Here is a 9,485-nt window from a genome sequence, read left to right as displayed (position 1 = left end):
TTATACAATTAAAATACATTAGTAATTAGTAATTGTATTTTTCTATTTTTTCTACCATTTAATAAAATTGTGACATATAAATAAAATTTACTCGTTCTTTGATAATTGTGAGACGAATTGGGGCAATAAACATATAATTTTGGAGATTTAACGTTGATTAGTAGCTTTCGGCACGAAGAAGGCACTTTTTCGTTGATTTTACCAACCTCGCTTTCATTTGTCGCCTAATCTTTTTAGCTATATATATAACACTCATCTTTTTCTTTTTTGCCAAACCTAAACCTGACAATCTGGGCCACACTCTCTCATTATATCATCCCCACTGGAAATGACTACCTGCATTGGATTCTCTGTGAAGTAAAGACATCAAATCATGCGACAACTATAATTACATTTTATGATTTTAGTTCTATTATTAGGGATTACAATAGGTCTGGGTGGATTGGGTTGTTATACAGTGGATCATAGTCTATAGTACTATATAGATTATGGTTGTAAAATAAAAGTATTAGTAGAATTAAAATGATATTTTAGTGTTGCTCAAAAGAAATTAGTGCGTATGAAAAATGAAACTAAAAAATATAGCTTATTCAACACGTATTGTCAAATAAAATTGTAATATAATTAAAAGGAATAAGGTTCAAATTGGCCACTGAACGTAACCTGAAAATGCAATTAGGCCACTGAACGAACAAAAAGTGCAATTAGGCCACTGAACACTCCAAAAACGGACAATTAGGCCACTGAACTCTCCAAACGTATGCAATTTCACCGGATAGCAGGTTACCATCAATTTTAACAGGTTACCTGCTTTACGTGGCAGCTGAGTTGGCATTTTTAATAATTTTTAATAATTTTTAATAATTAATTTTAATAATAGATTTTATAACAAATTGAAAAAAAATTAAATAAAAAATAAAATAAAGTCGTTTTTATTTTTAAAAATTTTTTTAAAATAAAAATTTATTATTAAAATTTATTAAAAATGTTTTAAAATTTATTAAAAATGCCAACTCAGCTGCCACGTAAGCAGATAACCTGCTAAAAAATTGAGGGTAACCTGCTATCAGGTGAAATTGCACATTTTTGGAGTGTTCAGTAGCCTAATTGCACTTTTTTTTTTTTTTTTTTTTTTTTTTTTTTTTTTTTTTTTTTTTTTTTTTTTCGTTCAGTGGCCAATTTGAACCTTATTCCTAATTAAAATGATACTTTTATGTTATTAAAATGAAACTAGTGTGTGTGGAAAATGAAACTAAAATTCAGAATCATACAATAACATATATTGTCAAATGAACGTAAAGTGTAATTAAAACAATACTTTAGCATTATTATAATTAAACTAGTGTGTGTGAAAAATGAAACAACAAAATAGAGCTCATACAATAATGTTGTCAAATGAAACTGTAATAGAATTAAAATGATACTTTGGTATTGCTATAATGAAACTAGTGGGTGTGAAAAATTAAACTGAAAAACAGAGCAATATTGTCAAATGAAACTAAAGTGTAATTAGAATAATACTTACTTTATGAACCACAATACAACATGGACCATGGTCCACAGTAAAATTTACCGGGTAGATTGGGGAGGGCTACATCTATCACCTACAATTGTTATACACTGGACCATGGTTCATAGTGCGATGTGAATCATAGTTGTCAAATGAAATTGTAGTAGAATTAAAATGATATTTTAGTGTTGCTAAAATGAAACTAGTGGCTGTGAAAAATGAAACTAAAAAAACAAAGTTCATTCAACAACATATATTTTCAAATGAAACTATAGTATAATTAAAATGATACTTTAATGTTGTTAAAATGAAACTAGTGTGTGGGAAAAATGAAACTAAAATTCAGAGTCATACAATAATATATATATATATATATATATATATATATATATATATATATATATATATATATATATATATATATATATATATATATATATTATCAAATGAGCGTGGAGTGTAATTAAATAATACTTTTAACATTATTATATTGAATTAGTTTTTGTGAAAAATGAAACTACAAAATAGAGTTCATACAATAATGTATATTGTCAAATGAAACTGTAGTATAATTAAAATGATACTTTAATATTGCTATAATGAAATTAGTGTGTATGAAAAATGAAACTGAAAAACGTAGTAATACTGTAAAATGAAACAAAAGTGTAATTAGATTGATATTTACATCAGATTACTTTCCCACACACTAGAGTTCAAACTTGAGACCTCTCATTTGAAAACTCACAGCTATGCCACTCGACTATAAAGCTTGTGTCAAATAGTAGTACTTATTTTACTATTATACACACACACATGGCACACACACACGCAATTTTTTTATTTTTTTATTTTTATTTTACATAGAATCCGAATCCAATCGGACCCACCATGAGTTTATTTTTTTAAAGACACACCACCCACTATCACCTAAAAATAAATAAATAAATAAAATCCGACCCATGTGGCCTGGGTGTGGATTCGGCCATTCGGGTGGATATCCGCGGGACGGATCAAAATTAATTATCATCCCTAGTTCTATTATATATACTCCTAAATCTTACTTCATAAATTTTACTTTCTAATGTGGTGGATACAGATAAATTACTTTTTTCATGTGGGACTCAATATAAATGTTACATCAAGATTTTGTGTATAAAAATAAAATTAAGAGTTGAAAATGAGAATACACATAGTATTATCATATCATCACGGTACCATCTCATGATTAATCTCACTACCTCACCGTTTACTTGGAGGAAATTATAATTATTCTTTACCATAATTTTGAAATATGAGAAATTCCTATGTCTGATTGGGGGAATAGGAACTCTACGAAATTACAATTTCCTCACTTCCATTTCGAATTTTGGAAAGAAAAGTTGAGATTTTGAGCCGAAAATACACTTTCACGAAATGTACACTTATTATTATTATTGTTGTTGTTGTATAGCTTAAACATATTATTCTTGTAAATTTATTTTTCAAATAATGTATGTTTTAATGTAATTTTATAAGAGTATATTTTTATTTTTAGGTGACCAGAGATGCAACGGACTCGATATAAGAGTGTTTGAGACTCGATTTAAAATCATGCTCCACCTACTTGATCAACTATTTTGGGATTACTATTACTAGCTACTAGTTATTATTATACATGGACATTTTGATCTTTATATTACTTACTAGTTACCACATGCGCATTGCGCGAATAGTCCAATACCCAATGTGTATTTTTAAATTAGTGTTTTAGAATTTATCAAAGTATCATTTGGTATCCTGACGTATATAATTATTAAATTTTTCATAAAAGCATATATTTCAAGAATGCATAATTATGAATTTTGGCATAATTTTTCATAAAATTAGCGGGTGCAATAACAGTTTTAGAGAGAAATACTCTCACTAGATAGTTCGCAAGCATAATTTTTGCAACACAAAACCTACTAATTGGCCTGATCCATATTTTTTTTTTTTGGTTGCCACTTCTACCAGAAATGAATTTTTGATTTAATCTAGTCCCCTAGTATGCTTCACTGCAGTTTTAGTGCCTTGGCACAGTGCACCTTCAAAAACAAAACCAAATCATCCTTCCCCCAAAATATAATCATAATAGGCATAGTTTAATTTCTCATTTGTGTTGAATATATATTGTAATTTGTAAATTAGGTGTACCGTTTCATAAATGCCCAATGCGCGATTCTAATTATTGACAAAAGTTCATGTTAAATTTTATATTGTATTTTTTAATACAACTTAACATATTCATAGTATATGTTTAACAATTATATCAATTTTGATTAGGATGAGGTACCTAAGACATTCCTTATGAAAATCAATGATAAATTAAGAATAATAAATAGTTAACGGAATATTCAATTACTAAAGTTTACACTGACGAAGTGCAGTGGCATTTAAAAAAAAAAAGTAAATGATATAATAGAGGGTAAAATAGAAAAAATAATAAAAAATACTAAATTCAAGATAATATGAATCATTCATTTCAACAAACAATTATACCAATATTTTTTAATTCCCATTAGGGACATAACTTTATTAGCTTTTATTAGGTTTATAGATTGTTTTTCAATTCACATGTATATCAAACACTAGAGTTAAAATTTCAAGTAATTTTATTCATGTCAATCAAATACTCCGTAATATAATTTGAATTTTTACTTTATTCCTATATTCCTATATTAGTCTTCACCACTCAAATCCTTGGCAAAGTTTACTGTGGACTAGGGTCCACGTAGCAACGTGGATCATAAAGTAAAACGATGTCGTCGTATCATTTTATTTATACTTCAGTTTCATTTGACAAAATACATAAGCTCTGTTTTTTAGTTTCATTTCCACACACATTAGTTTCATTATAGCAATGCTGAATTATTATTTTAATTACACTTCAGGATCATTTGACAATATATGTTATTGCATGAGTTTTGTCTTTTAGTTTTATTTTCTACACACACTAGTTTCATTATAGTAACACTGAAGTATCATTTTAATTATACTTCAGGTTCATTTGACAATATATGTTATTGTATGAGCTATATTTTTTAGTTTCATTATTTTCTAGGAAAAATCAACGATTTGGTCCTCAATTGTTGGTGAACTGTCAATGTAGTCCCTCAATCCCTTATTCTTTGATTTCATCCCCGAAATCAATTATTTTTAGTCGAATCAACGCTTTCGGTCGTCGTCCGTCGTTCAACCGGTGAGAGGTCTGATTAAGAATGGATAACTTTGTCATTTCTTGTCTTCAGCCCTTTCTTGAAGTGTCGCCATTGCCCATTCGAACTAAGAAATTACTGTCTCTTCTCATCCCAACCAAAACCAACCATCGTTGTGTGGAGTCCAAGTCCAAATTCGACCAAAATTGAAGGCAAATTGAAGGCATTGAAGAATCCAAGGAGCAATATCATGACGAGTCGGAAGATTAATGGGTTTTCTATGACGCCAAATCGTAAGTTTTTGAACTTAGGTTTTTTTTTTTTTTCGAAGATTAGGTTTTTTGTAGACAAATGGTTTAGCTTGTTGTTCTGGATTTCTGGCAAAATTCTTTAAGGATGATTTTAGGGTGAATACACAATGGAGTAGAGGACCATTTCAGGAGCATGTGAAATCTAAGTTTAACTGCCAGCTAACTAGAAACCAAGCCTATTTGGCAAAAAAAGAAGCTATAAAGCAAATAGATGGACAAGACTCAGAACAGTTCAAGCAACTAAATGATTACTGTGAAGAGCTTAAAATAAGTAATCTTGAAACCACTGTCAGAATGAAGTTAGACAATGAATTCATTGTTCATGGAAGGCCTAGGTTTGTAAGGCTTTACATTTGCTTTAGAGCTTGCAAGGAAGAATTTGTTAGAGGATGTAGACCCATTATTGGGCTTGATGGCTGCCACCTAAAGGGTTCTCAAAAAGGAGAGCAACTACTGAGTGCTATAGGTTTAGATGGTGATAATAGCCTTTTTCCAAAGGACATTTGCTAGTGTGGAGGGTGAGTTGAAGGATACATGGTCTTGATTTTTAGAGCTATTGGACATTGACTTAAATCTGTCTAATAATCCTGGTGCTTGGACAACATTTCTGATAAACAAAAGGGTTTAATACCTGTTGTGGAGGAACTGTTTCCAAGGCTTGAGCATAGGTTTTGTGCTAGGCATCTACATGCCAATTTTATGAAGGATGGGTTTACATGTCATTTACCGAAAATGCAATTCTGGGCAGTGTGTAAGGCTACTACTGAGGCAGACTTTCAAGCTAAAATGGAGGAGCCAAAGTGCTTGAATCCTAAGGCTTTTGAATGGCTAAGTGCAAGGGATCCAAAACACTACTCTAGAGCCTTTTTCAGCACATTCCCAAAATCAGATTTGCTTCTAAATAATTTGTGCGAATCCTAAAACAATTGCATTTTAAATTTCAGGGATAAGCCAATCCAAACCATGGTTGAAAAGATAAGGTTATATTTGATGACTAAGATGCAAAAGAATAGGGGGGACAGAATGAGTTCTCATCCATTCAAGGTGTGTCCAAAAATTCTAAAGTTAAAAGAAGAAGGAAAAGATAGGGTGCTAGATTCAATGCATATAAATCTGTTGCTGAAATTTATCAAGTTGATGATGACAACCTCAAGCCTTTCAAGGTTGATTTAAGTGCTAGGCAGTGTAGTTGCAGAAGATGGGACCTCACTGGCATCCCTTGTACACATGCCATTGCAGCTATAAGGAAAAAAAGTGTTCTTCCAGAAGATTATGTGCATGACTGTTATTTAGTGGAGCACTACATGAGAGCATATAGCCCTACAATCTTGCCTATCCGAGCTCCAGAATTATGGCACAAAACTAACCTACCACCTCCAATCCCACAAAATATAAGCCGCAACCTGGGAGGAAGAGAAAGATAGACCCAATTGTTGAAAAGCCAAATAAAACAAAAGCCACTAAAAAATGTGAAGTTAAAAAGTGTAAAGTTTGTGGTATGAGAGGTTATAATAGGACAACTTGCAAACCAAAAGATAAACAAGTAATGCTTAACCGTTTTTCTTAATTGTCAATTAAATATTTTTCTATACTCATGTCTATATTCCACGAAGGTACAAGAATCAGAGGAAGTGGAAGACCATGAAGAGCAGCAGGGAGCTGAACATCATGACTAGCAAGGAGTTGAAGACCATGAGCAGCAAGAGCAATTCCAGGATGTAGTAGTTGAGACACAAGTCTCAGACTTTGTGCTAAGAAATGGTAAGTACACTTGGATATTAATCCTTAATATAATCTGTTGTTTATGAATTTTTTGTACTCATATTTTCAGAAAGTAATGTCATCCCAACCATCACAACCCATTGAAGGAAGCAATGGTGATCCCAATCATCTCAAATTTTATCTCATCACACATCTCATCCCAAGTTGTTGATCATGAGATTGCAACTAGAAGGAAGAAATATGTAACTGTTGGAGGCCTTACAAACATGAAGAAAAAGTTACCTTAACTTGAATTTCTGCAAACTGTTTAGAAGGAAGAAATATGTAACTTGAATGTTTGCAAACTGTTTTGTAGGCTTAAATGTAAAGTCTTAAATATGTAATAGACTTAAAGTTTGCAAACTGTTTTGTAAGATGGGGGTCATGGTTGCTCATGTAAACTATTTTGTGAGTTAAACATATAAGTTTTGTGAATGAAGCAATTTTCGTTATATATTGTGCATACAAGACTTTACATATTAGTATACACTGTCAGGTATGGTTTTGTTGCAATGGTCTTGGCTTAACCATTAAATGGTTTTGGTTATGAACTGTGCAGAATGGTTTTGGTTCATACTGTCAATACTGTTGAATGGTTTTTTGTTCATATTGTCAAAATGGTCTTTTTTTGGCTCAATGGTCTTGCCTTATAACTGTGCATAATGTCAATATGCTATGGTTTTGGCTTATAAACTGTGAAAAATGTCAATATGCTATGGTTTTGGCAATGGTTTTGGTTATGATTTTGGCACAATTGTTTTGGCAATGGTGTTGGCTCATACTATCAATACTACATTGCACTAGTTTCGTTTCTTGATTATACATTGCACTGGGAAAAACTGTGAATAATGTCAATAGCAGTTTTATTAACCATTCACTGGACATAAACAACTTAGGGGAAAAACAACACATCACATTAATTAGTTCATTACAACTTTTAGTGCTGGGAAAAAATACAACACTTAAAGCTAGCTAATTACACTGCTACTTTAGCTCATTAAACCTACATTTGGTAAACCACTCCTCTTCCATATACTGCAAACAAAAACTACAAATACAAGTCCAATTCCAAATCCAAACAAAAACTTCATATTAGACTCCCAACTCTTCTTATTAATTTCATTTCATTATCTTTTTTCTCAATTGTAAATTGCAGCTTGTCAATTTCCTTCTCATACTTATCTGCCCTCTTCAACAAACCTCTAATCACATTTGTTACACGTTCAGTGACATCATAGTCCATCCATTCAAAATATCGACAACTCTCATTTCCCTGACCAAACATCATTCACAAATTCGAATTACATAACAATATTTAACCTAATAACTCCCCAAATTTTACATTTACCCCATATCTTGGACATGCCTTATATCTCTTCCCTGGGCTAGCATAACTCCATGACATCTTCATTGGAGCCAAATATCCGCACTTAAATCGCACCTCTGCCATGAATTCCGATGAAGAGCTGTTGTTGAAGACATTATCTTTCTTCTTCAATTCGTTGCTTGGAGTCTTCAATCTCTTCGAATGTTGTCGTTGTTCTAGAACTAGGGCTCTGAGGGCTACTGAGGACTTTCTTCACCGTTTGAGGAGTCTAGTTCAACGCCTCGGTATTAAGAAAGGGCTGAAGACATGAAAAGACGACATCGCCCATGCTTAATTGGACCTCTCACCGACTGAGCGACGGAAGACGGGACGGAAGGGTTGATTCGACTAAAAATAATTTATTTCAGAGATCAAATCAATGAATAAGGGATTAAAGGACTACATTGACAGTTCGCCAACAATTGAGGGACAAAATTGTTGATTTTCCCCCTATTTTCCATAGACACTAAATTCATTATTGTAACGCTGAAGTATCATTTTAATTACAATTCAAGTTCATTTAACAATATACGTTATTGCATGAGCTTTGTTTTTAAATTTCATTTTGCACAAACACTAGTTTTATTATAGCAACACTAAAGATCATCTTAAGTCTACTACAGTTTTATCTGACAATATAAATATCTGTAACACGATACACTACCATTAGTTCACGATAACAGAAAAAAAAAAAAAAAACACTATATTTGACCACGGTTCACAAAACACTGTGTGAACCATGATCCACCATGTAACAATTATTTCTCGGACCCCCTAATTCCCTCCTTACAACCAAACGATTCATAAACACTTCAAAAAATGTCTTAAAAATAATAATAATAATAATAATAACACTTCAAAAAATTATTTAAGAGTCAAAATCGTTAGCTTTGGATAATTCATTTAAAAAAAACACGTGGTAAGGTTCTTGTTCTAAAGCATCACAAGATTGCAGTTAAACTACTTGACCAACACTTACCCAAATAAGATTCTTGAAATTATTATTATTATTCTTTGAGACTTGACCCACCCTTACCCAAACAAGATTCTTAAAGTTACACTAAATATTATTCTTTTAAATATTTTAAATGTTGATAGTACTTGATAATATTAGGGCTGGGCACCCGAACTGGACGATACTTGGTTTGAGGAATCTGATCGGTTCGGTGAGATTCGGTTCGGTTCGACGAAAAATCGATTGATTTTCTGGGTTTTTTTTTATTATTTTAAATAATAGATATATAATAATGTATTAAATGTTTAAGGTGATTGAGGTTTGAACCCTTATTATTTATATTTAATTATAAGGCAAGAGCTTTACCCATTAAGCTATAATCATATTTGTGTTTATATCTACATTTGTA

The sequence above is a fragment of the Ipomoea nil genome, unplaced genomic scaffold (assembly GCF_001879475.1).
Source record: "Ipomoea nil cultivar Tokyo-kokei standard unplaced genomic scaffold, Asagao_1.1 scaffold1043, whole genome shotgun sequence".
NCBI lineage: Eukaryota > Viridiplantae > Streptophyta > Magnoliopsida > Solanales > Convolvulaceae > Ipomoea > Ipomoea nil.
Note: the sequence above shows the minus strand (reverse complement) of the source record.